This window comes from Scyliorhinus torazame, chromosome 16 (genome assembly GCF_047496885.1).
Source record: "Scyliorhinus torazame isolate Kashiwa2021f chromosome 16, sScyTor2.1, whole genome shotgun sequence".
NCBI classification, from domain to species: Eukaryota; Metazoa; Chordata; class Chondrichthyes; order Carcharhiniformes; family Scyliorhinidae; genus Scyliorhinus; species Scyliorhinus torazame.
The window spans coordinates 49,289,197-49,310,706 of NC_092722.1; the positions used below are offsets into that span (position 1 = coordinate 49,289,197).

Here is a 21,510-nt window from a genome sequence, read left to right on the forward strand (position 1 = left end):
GAGCTCCCATGGTACCTCGCACAAACTTGCATAATCTATTTTCAGGGATCATAGATTGAGCGAGACAAAACCTTTTCTATTGATAAATCATTGTGACTACTGCCAGTGATCTCTTAAAGCCACATGTGTGCAGTTGATGACACCCTTTACCTGTGGGAAGCCAGAGATCACTGCAAATCCCACTGCTTTGGCAGCCTGGCTGGCTTCATACAAGGAGAACTGGGCGTACTTGTGCATCTTACTAACCTCTCATAAGCATTTATGAGTGAAGGATTCCACAGATGCCCCCAGTGGAGCCATGGAGCAAGACAGTCGCAAAAATACTGAGTGCAGCAGTTACCTTTAGAGCCACTAGCATGGATCGCCTCCCAGTCACTGCGGCATCGAATCCTCCGAAAGAATGTGGAAAATGTGAGTCACCACATCGCTTGACAAGCGAAGGCATCTGAGGCACTATCTCTCTACACAATGGGTCGCACCAAATACTTCAGTCGAATTGGTCTCTCCTCTCCAGTTTCTGGGTCTTCATAAGGCCCCATTGGCCCATGTTCCTCAGGGTGGGGATTTTCCCTTTGTACTCCCAAATAACGATGGGCCCCTCTTCTCCTCAGTTGCATGATGCCCATCAAGAAGGCAATATTGTAGCAAGTGGAGCCTGAGGCTCAACGATTTTGATTAATAAGTGAATGCCTTTTTTGACCATCAGGGTTGTGGCTGACCCTAACGGTAGGTATGTAACAGTGAGTGGGTCCTTGGCAGGTACCCTGGTCGCTATGATGAAGTATATGCCTCTAACTGGGATGATGTAGCATTTATCAAAGGTTTGTTAGCCTCCACCACTGATTTGGACACACATCGATTGGGCTTAACACTTCACACTTTAAGTGTGTGTTGGAACCTAAAATGGACTGATCAAGCCCTAAATCTCTGGCTCTCTCCGGGATGGCGACAATGCTCCAAACTTTCATGGAGCAGATGGAGGGAGTGGACCCATGGAGGTACCTGCATCCACATGATCGGGATTTCTCGTTTTCCTCACATGTAAATAGGCTTTTTTGTTTGATAAGTCTCTGCTCCTGGGAGTCAGAAAAGTAGAATATTCGGGATAGTGATCTCTGATCATGCTCCACATTTGTAGGCCTTGAGCTGGGAACAGATCCCATCCAATTGGCTCCATAGGGATTAGATGTGGCACAACTGGCTGAGAAGGGGTTCTGCGATTGCACAGCCAGGGCCATTGAGGGGCCATCAGGTTTAACGGCAACGGATCGGTCTCTCCCTCTACATAATGGGCGACACTTAAACCGGTGATAAGAGGAGAGGTGATCTCATATAATGCACACTTAGAACAGTGAGGGAGGAAAGGCAGCGTTTGGTAGGGGAGATCCTGGAAACAGACCGCCGCTACTCGGAAACTCATACCCCAGAGCTGTTTGCAACCAGAAAGTGGCTTGAGGTGCAGTTTGACTTGGTAGCCAATGGAAAAGTGATTAAACAGCTATGACCCATGAGGGGCATTGTGTATGAGCACGGGAGAAGGCAGGATGTCTGTTAGCGCACCAACAGAGGCGACTGGCGACCTCTCGGGAGATTATGCTCGAGGGGTGGTTTAGTGACAGCACCGAGAGAAATCAATGCGATGTTTGAGGCTTTCTACAGGGAACTGTATAGGTCAGAGCCACCGGAGGGGGTTTCAGATATGGTAAGTTTCTAGACAGATTGTCCTGCCCGAGAGAAGAAGAGGAGAGTCGGGAGGAACTAGAGGCCCCATTCGGACTCAGATGAGATGCTGAGGGAGATTTGGTTGATGCAGATGAAGAAGGCTCTGATGGGGCCCATTGAATTTTACAAACAATTCTCACGGCAGCTAGTATCAGTAATGGTAGATATGTTCAACGACGCTGTAGCTCGAGGTTACCTGCCTGATACATTTACACAGGCCTCAATCTCCCTTATTTTAAAGAATGATATGGACCCTACAGAGTGTGGTTCTTACAGGCCCATTTTTCTGCTAAATGTGGATGCCAAGATACTGGCTAAGGTGCTGGCTCTGCGGTTAGAGCCATGTTATAGTGGTGGAAGACCAGACTGGATTTGTGAAGGTAGGCAGCTGTCATCAAATATACAGTGGGTTCTAAACATTGTCCTCTCATCTTCCTCATCCCACCCCGTGCCAGAGATGTTTATAGCTATGGATGTAGCGAAAGCATTCGACAGAGTGGCATGGAAGTATCTCATTGAGGTACTTGGGAGGTTTGGGTTAGGGCAAAAATTCATTTCACGGTGCAACTGCTGTACAAGAACCCTATGGCTAGCGTTTGCATCAAGGCGACAAGTTTGGGATACTTCCCTCTAAGCAGGGATTCAAGACAGGTATGCCCACTGTCGCCACTCCGTTTTGCTTTGGCGATAGAACCTCTGGGACTAAGGGCTTCTGGGAAATAGAACATAGAAAAATACACACAGAACAGGCCCTGCGGCCCACGATGTTGTGCCGAACCTTTGTCCTAGATTAATCATAGATTATCATTGAATTTACAGTGCAGAAGGAGGCCATTCAGCCCACTGTGTCTGCACCGGCTCTTGGAAAGAGCACCCTACCCAAAGTCAACACCTCCACCCAACACTAAGGGCAATTTTGGACACGAAGGGCAATTCATCATGGCCAATCCACCCAACCTGCACATCTTTGGACCGCGGGAGGAAACCGGAGCACCCGGAGGAAGCCCACGCAGACTCGGGGAGGAAGCGCAGACTCCGCACAGACAGCGACCCAAGCCGGAATCGAACCTGGGACCCTGGAGCTGTGAAGCAATTGTGCCATCCACAATGCCACCGTGCCGCTCTTAAGAACAAATAAATCTACACTATATCATTTTACCGTAATCCATATACCTATCCAATAGCTGCTTGAAGGTCCCTAATGTTTCCGACTCAACTACTTCCACAGGCAGTGCATTCCATGCCCCCACTACTCTCTGGGTAAAGAACCTACCTCTGACATCCCCCCTATATCTTCCACCATTCACCTTAAATTTATGTCCCCTTGTAATGGTTTGTTCCACCCGGGGAAAAAGTATCTGACTGTCTACTCTATCTATTCCCCTGATCATCTCATAAACCTCTATCAAGTCACCCCTCATCCTTCTCCATTCTGAGAAAAGGCCTAGCAGCCTTAACCTTTCCTCGTAAGACCTACTCTCCATTCCAGGCAACATCCTGGTAAATCTCCTTTGCACCTTTTCCAAAGCTTCCACATCCTTCCTAAAATGAGGCGACCAGAACTGTACACAGTACTCCAAATGTGGCCTGAAAATAATAAGCCGTTAAAGGACGCGAAAAGCAGCGTTGAGGAAGGGAGGAAACGTGGCTCGCAAGTGCTGACAAGATGACGGATGCCGGACCGCATGGTGGGGCCACACTACTTACGGTGGAGAAGATGACGAGGTGATGGCGGTGGAGCTGGAAAAGCAGTCTGCGAGGCACATGGAGGCTTTGAGGAAGGAGACAGCGGTCGCATTGAAGTCATTGGTGGAGGAGGCAATCGCCCCGGTAAGGGTAGCTGTGGCAAAGACATCGGCCGAGGTGAGAGAGCAGAACGAGAAGATGAAGGAAATGGAGGAGGCTGCGTCGCAGCACAGCGACCCAATCACCTCGATGGGGGACGAGCTGCGGAGGGTGGTGGAGGTCAACAGAGGACTCCGAGCAAAGCTCGAGGACTTGGAGAACAGCTCGAGGCGGCACAATCTGAGAATTGTGGGCTTGCCCGAAGGGACAGAGGGTCCAAGGCCAACAGAGTACTTCGCTAAGAAGTTGGCGGAGCTGATGGGGGAGGGTGAGGACCCCTCCCGGTACGAGCTGGACCGAGCTCATCGGTCATTAAGGCCAAAGCCCAAAGTGAATGAGCCGCCAAGAGCAGTAATTATCTGCTTCAATAGGTACTGCATGAAGGAGAAGGTGTTAAGCTGGGCGAAGCAGAAGCGTGAGGTGCAGTGGGATGGTGCTGGAGTTCGGATCTACGAGGACTTGACGGTGGAGTTGGCAAAAAGACGAGCGGCATTCGGGCGAGTGAAGGTGGCACTGTACAAAAAGCGGGTGCGATTTGGTATGGTATACCCGGCAAAGCTGAGGGTGACGTATGATGCCAAAGACTTTTATTTCGAGAAAGCGGAGGCGGCTGAGGTGTTCGTGAGGGCAGAAGGTTTGGGACAGACGTGAGGAGCAGAGCTGGAAGAGAGACTGTGGACTGTGGTTGGGGAGCTGGAAAATGTATAAATGCTATAACTTTCTTTTTACTGACTTGTATTGTAATTTACTTCTCTTCACATTGTTACAGAGTTCAAGTTATTGGTTGAGTTGATTGGCATTCTGTGTTGCGACGGTTGTATCTTAGTTTAGTGAATTGTATGGGTTGGATTGTTTTTGTTTTTTCTTTCTCTGGGACTGGGCGGGAGGGTCGGTATATCTTGGTGGGGGGAACCACCCGCACTAGCTAACTAAAGTCGGCTAGTGAACGGAGGAGAGGTGAGAGGAGGGCTGCGGAAATTGGAGCCTGGGTAGCAGGTTTCGATGGGCCTAGGAGGCGAGCGGGGGGGGGGGAGTGATTGATGCTGGGAGATGTTTTTTCCAGAGGAAATGTAGGGTTTTTGGGGGGGGGGTGGGGGAAGGGGTTCGATGTTAATAATGGATAGGGGCGGGTCAGGCTCATGGGGCAAGGCCCGGTGGTATGATGATGGTGGATAAGAAGGGTGGGGGAGTGAGAGACCTCCAGTTTGGATAGTCACATGGAACGTGAGGGGGTTAGGAGGTCCGGTCATGAGGTCAAGGCTGCTTGCGCATCTTAAAAGTTTGAAAGCCGATGTAGCATTGCTGCAGGAGACTCACTTGAGGGTGAAGGACCAGGTGAGACTTAAAAAGGGCTGGGTTAGTCAGGTGTTTCACTCTGGATTTGACGGAAGGGCTCGAGGGGTAGTGGTAATGGTCAGCAAAAGAGTACGCTTCCAGATGGAGAAGGTGGTGGCAGATCAGGGGGGTAGATATGTGATTGTGGCAGGGGCGCTGGAGGGGAGGTTAGTGGCGCTGTTCAGTGTATACGGTCCCCAAGTGGGATTCGCAAAGAAGGTGTTTGGGGCCATCCCCGACTTGGACACACACAAACTGATAGTGGGGGAGGGACTGGAACTTGGTGCAGGAGCCAAGGGTGGACAGGTCACGGCCGCGCTCGCTGGTCCCATCAGGGGGGGCGAAGGCGTTGGCTGGGTGTGATGAATGGTTACTGTGTTACTGTACCCTTATCATCATGTAAGGTGATGTCCCCTTTAAGACCGGGCTTGGAACCCTGGGGAATCTGCCTCTGGCTCCACCCACCAGGGAGTCGTATATAAGGGGCCACTCTGTAGGCGGCACCCAGTAAGCAACCGTCTCGGCATCAGGCTAGTTTTCAGCTTATTAAAGCCTTCTTTACCGTTCTACTCTCTTGCGTCGTTATTGAGGGTACTACAATTTAATAAGCTGAACTACGTTAGGATGGACGCAGGTCTCAAGCCAGAGAAGCTCAACCTGGAAGCACGGACACCGGAGGCAAAATAAATTTTAAAATACTGGCTCCGCTGCTTCGAGGCCTACCTGGACTCCTCGGAGACTCCCATCCTACAGCCACGCAAGCAGCACTTACTCCTCGCCCGGGTGAGTCACAGAATCTCCCACACGATCGCGAAGGCGACTACTTACGACGAGCGGTTCGTCAAACCCATAAACGAGGTACATGCTCGGCATCTGCTCTCTACCTGCCGGCAGCGCTCAGGGGAACCGCTAGACGAATTTGTGGAAAAGCTCACCGCACTCGCCAGGAACTGCAATCATCAGGATGTGACGGGGGAAGTCCATATGAACCTGCACATCCGAGATGCTTTCGTGTCCGGCACCCGTTCGACCTATATCCGGCAGCGACTCCTCAAAAATGGAGCAAAAGACCTCCAGGACACGGTAACGCTCGCCACTTCGCTGGAAGTGGCCCGCCACAATCTAGGCACGTACCCCGCGGACCCTGCGAGCCCCCCTCGGACTTCCCCAGACTAGGCCACGCTACGGGCCTGCGCCGCACGGCGATCCGCCCAGACCGGGGGCACACCATGCTATTTCTGTGGGCAGGGCCAGCACCCACGTCCACGCTGCCCAGCCCGCTCCGCCAGCTGCAGCGACTGTGGGAAGAAGGGGCATTTCGCGAGGGTCTGCCTAGCCAGGCCCAAGGCCCAGAAACAAAAAGATCATCCGGCCTCGCAACGCGGCTGCGCACCGACCGGACACGCCCCCTTCTGACGCATCATCTGCCTCGTGCGAATCATGGGGGCGGCCATCTTCTCGACCCGACACATGTGACCAACGGCGGCGGCCATTTTGTGAATCCGACTCAGCTAAAGACTCAGACTACCCGCAACTGGGAGCGATCGCCCGCGACCAAAGCACCTGCAGAATTCCATGATGCAGGTCCAGGTCAACGGGCGCCACTCCCTGTCTCTTCTACTCCGGGAGCACGGAGAGCTTTATCCACCCAGAAACGGTAAGGCACTGCTCCTTGCGCACCCATCCCGCGTCCCAAACCATAGCCCTCGCCTCCAGGTCCCACTCGGTCCAAATCAAGGGATATTGTATGGTGGGCCTCTCCATCCAGGACGCCGAATACGCTTGTTTCAAACTTTATATCCTCCCTCACCTCTGCGCCCGCCTGCTGCTCGGGCTGGATTTCCAATGCAGCCACTGAAGCCTGACACTGAAGTTCGGTGGACCCTTGCCCCCCCCCTCATGGTATGCAGCCTTGCGACACCGAAAGTCGCATACCCCTCTCTATTCGTGAACCTCACTCCCGACTGTAAGCCCGTCGCCACCAGGTACAATGCCCAAGACATGACTTTTATCAAGTCAGAGGTCCAGCGTTTACTGGGAGAGGGTGTCATCGAGGCTAGCAACAGCCCCTGGAGAGCACAAGTGGTGGTAATACGGTCCGGGGAAAAAAAACGGACGGTTGTGGACTATAGCCAGACCATAAACCGCTGCGCGCGGCTCGATGCGTACCCACTTCCTTGCATTGCAGAAATGGTCATTCGGATCGCTCAATATCGGGTATTTTCCACTATTGATCTCAAATCCGCCTACCACCAGCTCCCTATCCGGCCAAAAGACCGCCCCTATACTGCCTTCGAAGCAGCCGGCCGGCTCTTCTACTTCCTCAGGGTCCGCTTCGGCGTTACAAATGGGGTCTCCGTCTTCCAGAGGACGATGGACCAAATGGTGGACCAGTACTGCTTGCGGGCTGCATACCCGTACTTGGACAATGTCACCATCTGCGGCCATGATCAGCAGGACCATGGCGTGAACCTTGAAAAGTTCCTCCAGACCGCCCGAGCCCTCAACCTGACCTATAACAAGGGTAAATGTGTTTTCCACACAACCCGACTAGCCATCCCAGTGGAAAACGGGGTCCTAGGTCCCGACCCTGACCGCATGCGCCCCCTCAAGGAACTTCCCTTCCCCGTAGCCTCAAGGCCCTCAAACGGTGCTTCGGTCTTTTCTCCTATTACGCCCAGTGGGTCCCCAAATATGCGGACAAAGCCCGCCCACTCATAAAGACCACAGCATTTCCCCTGACGGCTGAGGCCCGGTCGGCCTTCAGCCGTATCAAGGCCGACATCATCAAGGCTGCTATGCACGCTATGGACGAAAACCATCCCTTTCCAGGTAGAGCGCGATGCGTCAGACATCGCCCTGGCTACTTCCCTCAACCAGGCAGGCCAGTAGCTTTCTTCTCCCGGACCATCACCGCCTCCGAGATTCGGCACTCTGCAGTCGAAAAGGAGGCACAGGCCATTGTGGAGGCCGTGCGGCACTGGAGGCACTACCTAGCCGGTGGGAGATTCACCCTCATTACCGACCAACGGTCAGTAGCCTTCATGTTTGATAACGCACAACGGGGCAAAATTAAAAATGATAAAATCTTGAGGTGGAGGATCGAACTCTCCACCTACACGTGCGATATCAAGTATCGTCCAGGGGAGCTCAACGAGCCCCCAGATGCCCTGTCCCACGGCACGTGCATGAACGCGCAGGAGGATTGCCTGCGGGCCATCCACAATGACCTCTGTCACCCGGGGGTTACCTGGCTCGCCCACTTTATCAAGTCTCGCAACCTACCTTACTTCACCAAGGAGGTCAAGGCCATGACCAGGGCTTGCCAGATCTGCGCGGAGTGCAAACCGCACTTCTACCAGCCAGACAAGGCTCGCCTCGTAAAGGCCTCGGCGTGGACTTCAAAGATCCCCTCCCGTCCACCAACCGCAATACCTACTTCCTAACCATCATCGACGAGTTCTCCCGCTTCCCATTCGCCATCCCCTGTCCCGACATGACCTCGGCCACCGTGATTATGGCACTGCACAGCATCTTCACCCTGTTTGGTTTCCCCGCTTATATCCACAACGATCGGGGTACATCGTTCATGAGCGATGAGCTGCGTCAGTATCTGCTCAGCAAGGACATCGCCTCGAGCAGAACGATCAGTTATAACCTGCGGGGAAATGGGCAGGTGGAGAGGGATAACGCGACAGTTTGGAAGGCTGTCCTCCTGGCCCTACGGTCGGGAAGTCTCCCAACCACCAGCTGGCAGGAGGTCTTACCTGATGCCCTACACTCCATTTGGTCGCTCCTCTGCACGGCCACGAATGAGACCCCTCACAACTGCTTGTTTGTCTTCCCCAGGAGGTCCACCTCCGGGGTCTGTCTTCCACCTTGGCTGACGACTCCGGGACCTATTCTTCTCAGGAGGCACGCGAGGAGCCATAAAACGGACCCCCTGGTCGAGAGGGTCCGACTACTCCATGCGAACTCCCGATATGCCTACGTCGAGCACCCCAACGGCAAGCAAGACATGGTTTCCCTCTGGGATCTGGCACCCACTGGTTCCCCCACTACAGACGCCCCCCCCCTCACGGTTTCCCTGCGGGAACTGGCACCCATACACTGGGCTAATGGTGGAAATGGGAGGGGTGGACCCTTGGAGGTTTCTGCACCCGAGGGAACGGGAGTACTTGTTTTTCTCAGTAGTCCATAAGGTATACTCGCGGATCGACATTTTCGTGGTGGGGAAGGCTTTGCTGGCTGGGGTTAAGGGGTCGGAATACTCAGCAATTGCAATGTCAGATCATGCTCCCCATTGGGTGGATATGGTACTGGAGAAGGGGTAACGCAGAGGCCGGGGTGGAAATTAGATGTGGGACTTTTGGGGGACCAAGTGTTCTGTGACAAAATTGAAACGGTAATTAAAGAATATGTAGGTTTCAACTGTATGGGTGAGGTGTCAAAGGCAGTTGGCTGGGAGGCTCTAAAGATGGTGGTGAGGGGGAGGTGATTTTGTTTAAGGCCAGGATGGACAAATAGGAGAGGTTGGAGCGGCAGAGGGTAATAGATGAGATGTTGGAGGTAGATAGGAGTTATGCAGAAGATGGAGACCCAGCAAAGTTGGAAAAGAGGAAGGAACTACAGGCAAGCTTTGACCGACTATCTACGAGGAAGGCGGTGTGCCAACTGAGACGAGCAAGGGGGGCAGTTTTCGAACATGGAGATAAGATATGTTAGCAGGTCAGCTCCGGAGGGAAGCAGCGGCAAGGGAAATTGTTCAGGTGAGGGATAGGGCAGGGAAGTAGATGGTGGCTCCGGATCTGATTAACAAGGTTTTTGAGGAATTTTATGAGAGGTTGTACAGGTCAGAGCCACCTGGGGGAGACAGTGAGATGCAGGAATTTCTAGATGGGTTGGAGTATCCGAGGTTAGGGGAGGGGGACAGGGCTACATTAGAAGGAGTGGTAGTGGAGCAGGAGATAAAGGATGCGATTGGGAGGATGCAGTCGGGGAAGGTGGCAGGGCCAGATGGGTTTCCAGTGGAATATTATAAAAAATTCAAGGATAAGCTGGCGCTCCTGATGGTGGGGATGTTTGAAGAGGCGATAGGGAAGGGGGTGTTACCACAAACTTTGGGGCAGGCGTCCATTTCCCTGTTGCTAAAAACAGATAAGGATCCGACTGAGTGTGGGCAGCATAGGCCCATATCACTTCTGAATATGGACGCAAAAGTATTGGCGAAGGTGCTGGCGAGTAGGCTCGAGGGGTGCCTCCCGAAGGTGATAGGTGAAGATCAGATGGGGTTCGTGAGAGCGAGGCAGTTCTTTTCAAACGTTAGAAGGGTATTGAACGTCGTCATGGCACTGGCAGAGGGGAAGAAAACAGAGGTGGTTGTGGCATTGGACGCTGAGAAGGCGTTTGACCGGGTAGAATGGGGGTACTTGATGGCAGTTCTGGAGCGGTTTGGGATTGGACCAAGATTTGTGAACTGGGTAAAGCTACTAAATAAGGAGCCGTGGGCGAGTGTCCGCACAAACAACATCAGCTCGAGATACTTTTCTCTCCACCGTGGGACTAAGCAGAGATGTCCTACGTCCCCCCTGCTGTTTGCACTCACGATTGAGCCGTTGGCCATCACATTAAGACGTTCGGGGGTATGGAAAGGGATAGTACGGGGGGGGATAGAGCATAGGGTGTCCTTATATGCCGATGACTTGCTGTTATACGTGTCGGAATCGAGTGTGTCGATAGGGGGAATATTGGAGCTGCTTCGAGTGTTTGGGTCTTTCTCGGGGTACAAACTAAATCTAGACAAGAGTGAGTATTTTGTGGTGTCTCGGTCGGGGGTGGGGGGGCTGCCATTCCGTATGGCAGGGACTCACCTTAGGTACCTGGGGGTGCAGGTTGCCCGGGAGTGGGGTGGGCTCCGCAGGTACAACATTTGTAGTTTGGTAGGGAGAGTGAAAGCTGATCTGACAAGGTGTGTTGGTCTCCCTCTGTCACCGGCGGGTCGTGTACAGGCGGTTAAAATGAATGTGTTGCCGCGATTTCTGTTTATCTTTCAATGCCTGCTGATTTTCCTGCCAAAGGCTTTTTTCAGAGAGATTGAGGGAAGGATTACATCGTTCATATGATGTGGAGATGCCGGCGTTGGACATCGTTCATATGGGGAGGGAAGGTGGCCAGAGTTAGAAAGGTGCTGCTACAGAGGGGAAGGCAGGCAGGGGGTTAGGGTCTTCCGAACCTGTTGTATTACTACTGGGCGGCGAATGTGGAGAAGGTGCGGAGCTGGGTCAGAAGGGTTGATTCCCAGTGGGTCAGAATGGAGGAGAGTTTGTGCAGGGGGTCGGGATTGAAAGTACTAGCAACAGCGCCGCTCCCGATAGCCCCGGGGAAATACTCAGGGAGTCCGGCAATAATAGCTTCATTGAGAATTTGGAGACAGTTTCGCCAACACTTCGGGTTGGGGGCAGGGTCAAGGACAATGCCGATTCGGGGGAACCACAGATTTGAGCCAGGGAGATGGGATGGAAATTTTCAGAAATGGGAGGACAAGGGGATTAAGACACTAAAAGATTTGTTTCTTAGGGGTCGACTTGCAGGACTGAAGGAGCTGGAAGCGAAGTATGGGCTGGTGCAGGGGGAAATGTTTAGATACATGCAGGTTCGAGATTTTGCCAGAAAGGAGATACAGAGCTTCCCAGGAGAGCCGGCCTCCACATTGCTGGAGGAAATGCTGACGACAGGGGGACTGGAGAAGGGGGTAGTGTCAGCGGTTTACGGAGCTATTTTGGAAGAGGAGAAGGCACCACTAAAAGGGATCAAAGCAAAGTGGGAGGAAGAATTGGGAGAGGATATGGAGGAGGGGTTCTGGTGTGAGGTGCTCCGGAGAGTGAATGCCTCCACCTCGTGCGCGAGGTCGGGGCTGATACAGCTGAAGGTGGTATACAGAGCACACCTCACGAGGGCAAGGATGAGCCAATTCTTTGAGGGAGTGGAAGATGTGTGTGAATGTTGCGGGGGGGGGGGCTCCGCTAATCACGTTCATATGTTTTGGTCCACTCCAAAGTTAGAGGATTTCTGGAAGAAGGTTTTTAGGGTAATTTTTTAAAGTGGTGCTCATGAAACTGGACCCGGGCCCCCGGGCGGCCATATTCGGGATGTCGGACCAGCCAGGGTTGGGAACGGGTGCGGATGCAGATGTTGTAGCCTTCGCTTCGTTGATCGCCCGAAGGCGGATCCTGATGGGTTGGAGAGCAACCTCTCCACCCTCTGCCCTGGCATTGTGTATTAACGGTGACTATGGGTGATTCCTGATTCCTTTTTGTCATTTGTTTATGTGAACATGCGGGCTAATGTTTGGGGTTTGGTGGGAGGATGGGATTGTTGTTATTGATATGGGAATTTACATATTTATTACTGATTTTTGTTTATTGTTGGTGGGTGTAAATTTGGGAGAAAATGTGAAAAAGGAGGAGAATAAAAAATATATATTTTTTTTTAAAGTTTGTTAGATAAGGTGAGACTTGATCTGCAGAGATGGCCTCCCGTTATCCCTGCGGGCAGAATGCAAACCATTAGATGAACATCCTGCTGAGGTTTCTATTTTTGCTCCAATGCCTTATCTTTCTCACTAAATTGTTCTTTGCCACGGTGAACAAGTTAGTGAATTCCTTGATTTGGGCGGGTACGGTGCCGAGAATTAACAGGGTGTACCTTCAGCGGGGCCGGCAGTTGGGGCTTGGCACTACCCAATTTCCTCATGTATTATTGGTGGCCAACGTGGAGAAAGTATTGGGATGGTACAGAGAATCGGACACCATAAGGGGGAGGATGGAGACACGTTCATGCAAAGGTTCAAGTCTCTGGGCCCTAGTACCGGCACTACTCCCACTCTCTCCAGCGGAATATACCTCCAACCCTGTGGTGATCTCCACTTTGAAGATATGGAGGTAATTCAGACAACATTACAAGCTGAGTGTCATGTCATTACTGGCTCCATTGGTTTGTGCCATCGGATTTGGATTCAACTTTTAAGGCATTGGAAGGGAAGGGGCTAGCATGCTTTAGAGACCTGATTATAGATGGATGGCTCACCAGTTGGGTGGAGTTCACAGCGAAATTCCAACCAGCAGAGTCATACCTATTCCGATATTTCCAACTGCGGGGTTTGCCCTAACAGCCTTCTCTGTTGGAAGAAATCTTACGATTGGCAAGAAATGGAGGAGAGGAGATCTTGAATATCTATCAACAGATCATTTTGTTGGAATCTATGTCATTTGAAGACGAAATGGGAAGAGGAGTTGGAACCCATCACAGATGGGGATGTTTAAAATGAGGCCCTCTAGGATAAATTCCACCTCATCCTGCGCTCAACTCAGCCTAAACCTCATTTAACAAAAGTAGGATGAGTGGATTCTTTGATGGAGTGGAGGACAGGTGCGAGCAGTGTACTAGTGGGCCCGCCAACCGTACCCACATGTTCTGGTCTTGTGGGTGAGCTTTTGGGTCTCCTTTAACATCATGTCAGTGATTCTTAATATTGATCTGGAGCTTTGTCCATTGGTGGCCATTTTCGGGGTGTTGGACTTACCGGGTCTGCGGGTGGGATGAAGGCTGAAGCCTCACTGACAGCCTGAAGATGAATCTTGCTAGGTTGGAGCGTGTCCGTTCCACCTAGTGCCTCGGCCTGGTTGGGTGACCTAATGGACTTTTTATACTTGGAAAAGGTAAAGTACTCCATCAGGGGATTGGTAGGGGAATTCTACCTGAGGTGGCAGTCATTTATCTTTTACCATCAGCTCTTAGGGGCAGGGGGTGGGGTTTATTGGTGGGGTTACAGGGGATAGGCGGTGGGTGGTTTTGGTTATAGCCTTTGTTATGTGTTTTTCTACATCTCTGATTTCTTGTGTTGTCAACACGACAATTGTAATATGTTTGAACAATTTTCATAGTTGTGTTGTAGTTCAGATCATGTTTGTTAAAAATGAAGGGGGCGATTCTCCAAGCCCCGCGACGGGCGGGAGAATTGGCGCCCCGACGCCGGCGCGCGATTCTCCAAGGTGCGGAGAATCTGCGCCGCCACATTTGGCCACCGATTCTCCAGGTCGGGCGGCCGCGCCGATACAACAGAGTCCCACCGGCGCCATTCACCCCTGGTCACTGCCAGCGGGAACTCTGCGGGATCGGTCGGGGGGAAGCCTGTGGGGGGATGGGAGGGGGGGGGCTCTTTCACCGGGGGGCGGGGGCTTCCGATGGGGTCTGGCCCGCGATCGGGGCCCACCAATCGGTGGGCCGGCCTCTTTACCCCCCCCCCCCCGGCCTACTTTCTGACGCGGCCTGCCCCTGAACACCGACTCCACCTTGAGTCGGGGCCGGCGAGCTAAAGAAATCCCCAGCGCATGCGCAGGATGGCACGGCCCAACTGCGCATGCGCAGGATTGAGCTGCCCCAACTGCGCATGCGCGGGTTGGCGCAGCGCCCCTTTGGCGCCACGAAAGGAGGCTGGAGCGGCGTGAACTGCTCCAGCTCCGTGCTGGCCCCCTGTGGGGGCCAGAATCATATGTAACCGCGCCCGGTTTGTGCCGTTGTGAAACGCGAAGGCGTTCACGACGGCGCAAACTCTTGGGCCCAATATTGGAGAATCGCCCCCACGAACTTTAATAATATATGTACATTTTTTTAAATGGCTGTTAGGCTGCTATGATCGGGGTTGCATTCCCAGTCAACCTTTCCAGTGGTAGGGCAGGAAAAAAAATCCTGCACAGAGAATCTTTTACATGCACTTCAGAGGTAAAGCTCTGACTATGCAGCAGTCTCTCACTGTTGCACTGAGATGTCAGTTTAGGTTATATGCTCAAGTTCTACACTTCTGATTCAGAGACATGGGGCGGGAGTCTCTAATAATGGGGCTATGTCCCCACACCAGCATGAAAACCGGCGCCAACGAAAACCGTGTCAACGGCCGCCGAAAGTGAGGAATTCTCCTCTTCCTAGGGGGATAGGTTAGTGCCGGAGTGGTCCCCGCAGCTCCAGCCGGCGCGGAATGGCCCGCACGAGTTGGCGCATGCGCGGAATGGCCGGCGTATTTCCGCACATGCACGGGGGTTCCGTTCTCCGCGCCGGCCCCCGGGCAATATGGCAGAACCCTACAAGGGCCCGGCGCGGTGTAAAGTAGGCCCCTACAGAACCAGCCCACCCGCCGTTCGGTAGGCCCCGATCTTTGGCCAGGCCCACCGTGGGGGCCCCCCCCCCCCCCGGGGTCGGATCCACCCGCCCCCCCCCCCCCCCTTCCAGGACGGCCTCCGCACACTCTGCCTTCCAGGCCCTGCCGTGTGGGAGCTGAGTAATCCATGCCGGCGGGACTCGGTCAAACCCGTCGGCCACTCGGCCCATCAGGACCCGGAGGATAGCCAGGGGGGCTGCTGTCAACAGCCCCCGATCGGCGTGGCAGCGATCCTGCGGGCACCCGAAAAACGGCGCCGGAGAATGGAGAAGCCTGCGTCGGAGCAGTGGGGCGCAATTCCCGCACCCCCCCCAGGATTCTCCAACCTGGTCGGAGAATTCCGGCCAAAGTGTTTTCAAAGAGGCTAGGTTGACTGCTAAATTGTGTCATTGTTTGGCACTTAAATTGTTTCTCATACTTGAGTATTCTTGGTAATTGTTTTTCCAGAGTTCTGTAGCCACCTGAGTTGGCCACTTCCCGACTTAAAATGGAGAACCACAAAGGCTGAAGGGAAATTCAGCCAACACAGGCAAAGACTAGCAAATACAGAAATCATGTGTATTGAAACCTGTAAGAAACCAGACAGCACTGAAACCAGCAGCCATCTGCATAGTAATGAGCAATTCCAAGGCACAAACTAGCAGGTTCAAGTTTACTGTGTATTAGACTCTGCAGAAACCCAGACAGCATCGATACAAGCAGCCATCTGCATAGTAATGTAGCAGCCATCTACATAGTAATGAGCGATCCCCGGGAACAATCGAAGCATTTTGAGGTAAACAAGGCCAAGCCAGACTCCTCGGCGCCAGCAGGAGCCAACACAAAAGAGGTTAACGGACACTTAAAGACCGCCCAACGATCAGGGAACAGCTCCAGTATTGGAGAAATCGAACCAAGCGATTGGAACGAAGTCCAATCACTTGAAACCAGGTACGGGTAAAGCCCCCAAGTTCAAATCGTCCTTCTTGACAGGGTCACTCAGCAATACGAAGCAACCCCTGAGAGTGAACTGTCCAGCGGCCTCCAAGAAAGTAAGTCTCAAGTCAACCCTCGCTACGAGATAGGCGCTCCTAGCTACCAGTCCATACCAGCTTTTGAATCCCGCAGACTCAGAACCCGAACGAAAGGCCATTTGTTCCCCTGACCTGGTGGGCCAGTCCGAAGCTAAGTATAGGCCTGTTAGTTATAGAAATAGCCTCGAAAGTAGAGTTTATGCATGAGTAGTGATTTACTGTGTATAATAAATGTGCTTTGATTTGAATCTTACTAATTGGTGTGTTGAGTTATTGATCATTACTTGAACTTGAACCTTGTGGCGGTATCATAAAGATACCTGGCGACTCTAGAGCAAAGGTTATAAAACAGAGCCAATTGAACCAACCAAAAGTTAGCAACAGTTCCCAAATCCATCCATTAGCAATTGACAGTATTGACTTCACTAGCTTCCATCTGGTGTACTTCATAGTTCATATTGAGCCAAGAAAATACAAGACAAGCTCGAGGATGCAGTTCCAGAAGCTATTTTGATGATCTTGTCTTTATTAAAATAACCTCGGTTACTACAAGTAGATTATAACCCCAAAGCTGTGGTCATATTTGTCACAGCAAATAGCCTTTCAACAGCATTCAGCCTTACTGAGTTTAGGATATGCCGACTTACATCTTTTCTTGCAAGAGTTTATCTGAGCATAGGCTTTATAAACATAGGGCAGATTACAGCTAAACAACACAACCACACTCCAGACGACTTCTCAACAATGTCACAGGAGAATGGCTAGTCATTTATTTGAAAAACAAATTGTGGTTTTGTTGAAAATGAATTATTCCACATTGCCCTCTTCCTGTCAAAGTGATGAATGCTTCTGAAAATTCTAATCTACTACTAAATATATCGGGTGTATTTTTTCTTCATTCATAAATACAGCTTTCTAATGTGCTTTGAATAAATGACTTTCTACCTCAGTAGATGGAGACGAGCATGATTTTTAAGTTGTGTTTGATAGGAACCTTAGAACAGAAATTTCTATCAATCCGGTTCTTGCAGTTTTCATGCCCAATGCTAATGGGGAGAAACCAGCCGCCACCCACGCAGATGTCATTAAATCAATGGTCACTCATTGATTTCAGCTCCAGCAATCCTGCCACTGCACCTTATCCTATCAGACGATGCAGTCTAGTTATCTTCTCCTGCAGCAGAAAATTACTTGCTTTTCTATCAAACCCCTCTCAATACTGTGCCTAAGTCAAAAGCGAGATTGACAGTGATTTTATTGTCTTGGAAATATGGGTTGGAATTCCCCAGCCATTATGATTCACTTTTCCGCTGGCAGTGCACCCCCGCCTATGGGTTTCCCGGTGGCATGGGGTGGCTTCAATAGGAAATCCCATTGCCAAGCTGCATGGGAAGACAGAATCCTGCTGCCAGTTAAAGGCACACCGCTGAGAAACACGCAGTTGGGGGAACCCGAGAATCCTGCTCCTGGTATGGAAGCAGCATTTGGTAACAATACATAGTCGATCGTCTGAAAGGAGAATAGGCAGATTACCATTTCAGGTATAAATCTTTTGTTCCAATTTGTGCTGATTGAGGCCCTTAGGTGGTCAATTAACAGCAGCTGTCTGATGCAGAACTTCTTTGAAATGGGAGTGGGAGTCCCACCCGGAACCAATTATGACCCTCCAGGTATCAAATACCAGCGGGCCAAGCGGCTGGAGCTTTCCCCTGACTTTTCCACAGGTGGAGCCTAGACACCAATACCCCATTAAATCCAGCCCAGGTTATTTTATTTGAATCTGGTTTGATTGCATGGTGCACTGTCGTGGTTCCCCAGGACGACAATTCGTGTATACCGATTAAAACAGAGAGTCTGAACAGCGATCTTCCAAGCAGTGGACTTTATTCACCTAGCACAAGAGAATAAAATCGGGATGTCCGGAACAATCCGATGAGCCCTCAGGCTTACAGTCTTTTTATGTACATTTCAGCTCCGTATCTCAAGGTTCTTATCTTTCTTATCTTACTTTACAGCCGGACCTTGCTTTGGCCACCATTGTTTTTAGTTGACTTTTATCTGTCTTATTCAAGATTGGTCGCTTCCTTTTTCCTCTCTTTGTCTCTTAAACCATGGTGGTTATAACTCTTGCCCTTATCTACACTTCTCTGCTTGTGCAACAATCGTGGTTTAGCTGACTTAGGCCGAATGTGTAGGAAACATCTGCTTACTTTATTCTCTCTTGTTTATTATGGTTAACTACTAAAGTGAGCCACTAAGCAGTATTCACTGTTTTCCCAAGTGACTATTATTTGCTTTTGTTAATTAGTAATTGCTATGCTACTTTTCTGGGTCTTCTGCTTTAATCATATCAACTATACTTGATTACATTAGGTCATCTATTCTATGTTTGATTACGTTAATTCACACAGGGTTACTCTAAATTACATCAGGTTACATAGGTCACACATCCATTTCACTACTCACCTAAATCTGCTTTATTATTTCACTAAAACCTATGATTCTGCATTCCATACCTAGCTTATACAATATCCAGTACAAATTACCTAGCTTATACAATATCCAGTACAAATTCCCAACATGTCCCCCCTTTGAGGCTATCTCCTAGCCTCATCTCAATTACCAGCACCTTTGCATGAACTTCCTCAGTTCCTTTTGTCCGTCGATGCATTCCTCTAAGAGAGAGAGGACAGTGCGGCCAGGAAGTAATGGACAATGAAACAGAGATAACCACAATACAGGTAATGGGGGGCCGGAGAATCTACTTTTAAATAGATTTGTCTTGAAGATATTTGAAAACAATTATTGACTAGTATTTTCTGTCCATAATTGATAAGATGCTGGCCCTCAAGTAGCAAAAACCAGTCAGGCTCAGATTCTCGCTTCTGGGTCGGTGCACAGAGACAAGAGAGTTCCTGGCACTGCAAACCCGATCTTTAAAAATGTCTGCTCAAATTTCAGATTTTCAGTCCGGGTTGGTGCATCAATCCCTTGCGCATCAAGAGGAGGAGGAGATGTCCGAGGAGGTAGCTTCACATCATATTAACCCACACTCCACCCACTCAGAAACAAGGACATCAGAGTGATGTTGCATGCATTTAGAATCGGGGGCACAGGGTGAAAGTCACTACACCAGAGTGCAGGAGGAGGTGTCAGCATCAGTGTACAGTTCCCCTCAGAGGACGGAGGAATGTCACGATGATGCTCCAGTGGGTAGGAACGTGCAGCTTTAGGAGTCACCTTTTGGGGCACAGTATTTAGATAATCAGCGGTAAGTATGGGGACATTTGACTGGGTTCCCTGAGGCAATGGGAGTTCTAGTTCTGTGAATGGAGGGTTCCATCGCCATTATGAGATCCACATTGTCCCGGGGGTTCAACTGCATGGGCGCAAATTATTAGAGTTTGCCCAATCTCATGGACAAACACATGCTGCAACATTCAGAATGGACACAAGAGCAGGGTCTCGGCCAGGAAAGGATGCAAACTTCCCTCAGTAGCCTGGATCAGTATGCTCAAAGTATAAACACTGACATCCATGGAATACGTGAGGAGCTGCACATCCTTAATATGAAGGTTGCACCTGTAGGCGTAACGGTTATGGCAATAGACCCCTTCAACGCACCTGAAGGCCAATTCATGACTTCACAAGTCAACTGTGAGGAAGGTAAAGGTATGGAGAGATCCTCAACCCTTATCTCCCTCTACCTCCAAGCTCCTCTGCCAGAGCCCTCGTCTACTACATGTGTCAGTGACCACAGCTGCCCATGCAGAGGCCGCAGCCCAAAGCGGGTCCCCAATGGGTGCCTGCACGACGAGGCAGGACACCACACTCAACATTGATGTCTCGACAGAGAAGTGAGTAACCTGCCTGCACCTCCTCTGAAGCAACATGGAGGGAGCGAGGGCAAACTCATAGGAGTACATGAGAGTGAAGGGCCCTGTCTCATCGACAGCACTTATGGATTCACCGTGGTTACATTTATCACATTTGCACACTTCTTGGATATATTTACTAATAGTTGTACTTGACGCAGTATGTGTTTGTACACTAGACAGCTCAAAAAGAATGGTAACATTATAAAGGTGGTTCCCACAGTAATAATGAGGACTGATGCTTAATAATCTTAATCTTTATTATTGTCACTATTAACACTGCAATGAAGTTACTGTGCAAAACCCCTAGTTGCCACACTCCGGCACCTGTTCGGGTACACTGAGGGAGAATTCAGAATGTCCAATTCACCTAACAGCATGTCTTTAGGGAATTGTAGGAGGAAACCGGAGCACCTCGATGTGCTGTTAACAGGATCAAGGTTGTTGGCTGATTTGTAATGCTTTGGAGAACCTCTTCCTTCTCTGCTGTATCACAGATTCCAGTATTCAAACGCTAAAGCAGTGAGATGTTCCTTGTATCTTTCATTGTCCATCCAGGTTTGACTTTAAGGCAGGTTTAATGACTAGAATTCACTGATAGGATCTGGGCAGCAGGTGAATCTCAAGCATGAGTACTGGATGCAAGGCATTCATCTGCAGTCCAGGGTTGCACATTGGCGTAAGTGTAGCCATTGCAGTTCGAGAGGCCATGTATCTGCAGGTAATATTGGCTATCTGCTGTGCCACTACTTTGGCTGCATTTGCATTCCGAGTATGACAGGATTTGCTTTGTGCAGTAATCAGAGCTATATGGAAGCCAGGAATGTGGTATGTGGTGTCAACCTTATAAATTGTACTATTGGCCGGAATGGATGGTACACAAATTTTTTCAAAGAACTACTCTTACATAAGGCTTCCCGTGCACGAGGTGCCTTATCGCATTGCATGCTATAGGGTTGGAATTCTGACATCATGTCACTCTCAGCATTGTAGACATGGTTTTATTATGCACAATTTGGCAGTATGAACCCATCATTTGACAGTCATCAGTGTTCATGAGCAGGGGCCAGGTTGTGAATGACATGTTATCATGTTTGTTTGCAATATGGTGAGGCCCATGGTTATGATGTTGAAGGTTTCAGCCTTATGCCTATGACTCAGTCCAGCACATTGATGTTTACTATGTCCATTTTGAGGGTGGACATACCCTTGAATAATTGTGGAGTCAGTGTACAACGTTGTTTAGGTGGGAGTATGTCACCAGGGACTGGCTGATTGTAATTGTAATATCGGGGACTTTATGACAATCTCTTTTGCACTGGAATCTATCCGACGATGATCTCCTCCTGCACAAGACTCACCCCCAGCTTTGTGGCCATGACCCCCAACTGCTCTGCAATGGATCGTCTCCTCATCCTCATATTTTTTGGAATCATGTGAATGGACAGGGGTGTCCCTTCTTCCGCATTTTCCTCCTCTGAGGTTGGGGCTCTGCCCATGACATCAT

At 50.6% G+C, this 21,510-nt stretch overlaps 1 protein-coding gene and 1 long non-coding RNA gene across 5 annotated transcripts in view; one reads left to right on the top strand and one right to left on the bottom strand.

The window, feature by feature from the left end:
* The window catches only part of disp3 (dispatched RND transporter family member 3), an 876,012-nt gene that overhangs the window by 665,893 nt on the left and 188,609 nt on the right, over positions 1–21,510 (top strand). The window lies entirely within an intron of this gene.
* On the bottom strand, positions 17,996–18,753 carry LOC140392809 (uncharacterized). The gene is made up of 2 exons (XR_011935431.1): positions 18,675–18,753; positions 17,996–18,644 (listed from the first exon to the last, which is right to left on the bottom strand). It is a non-coding gene; the product is annotated as an uncharacterized lncRNA (long non-coding RNA).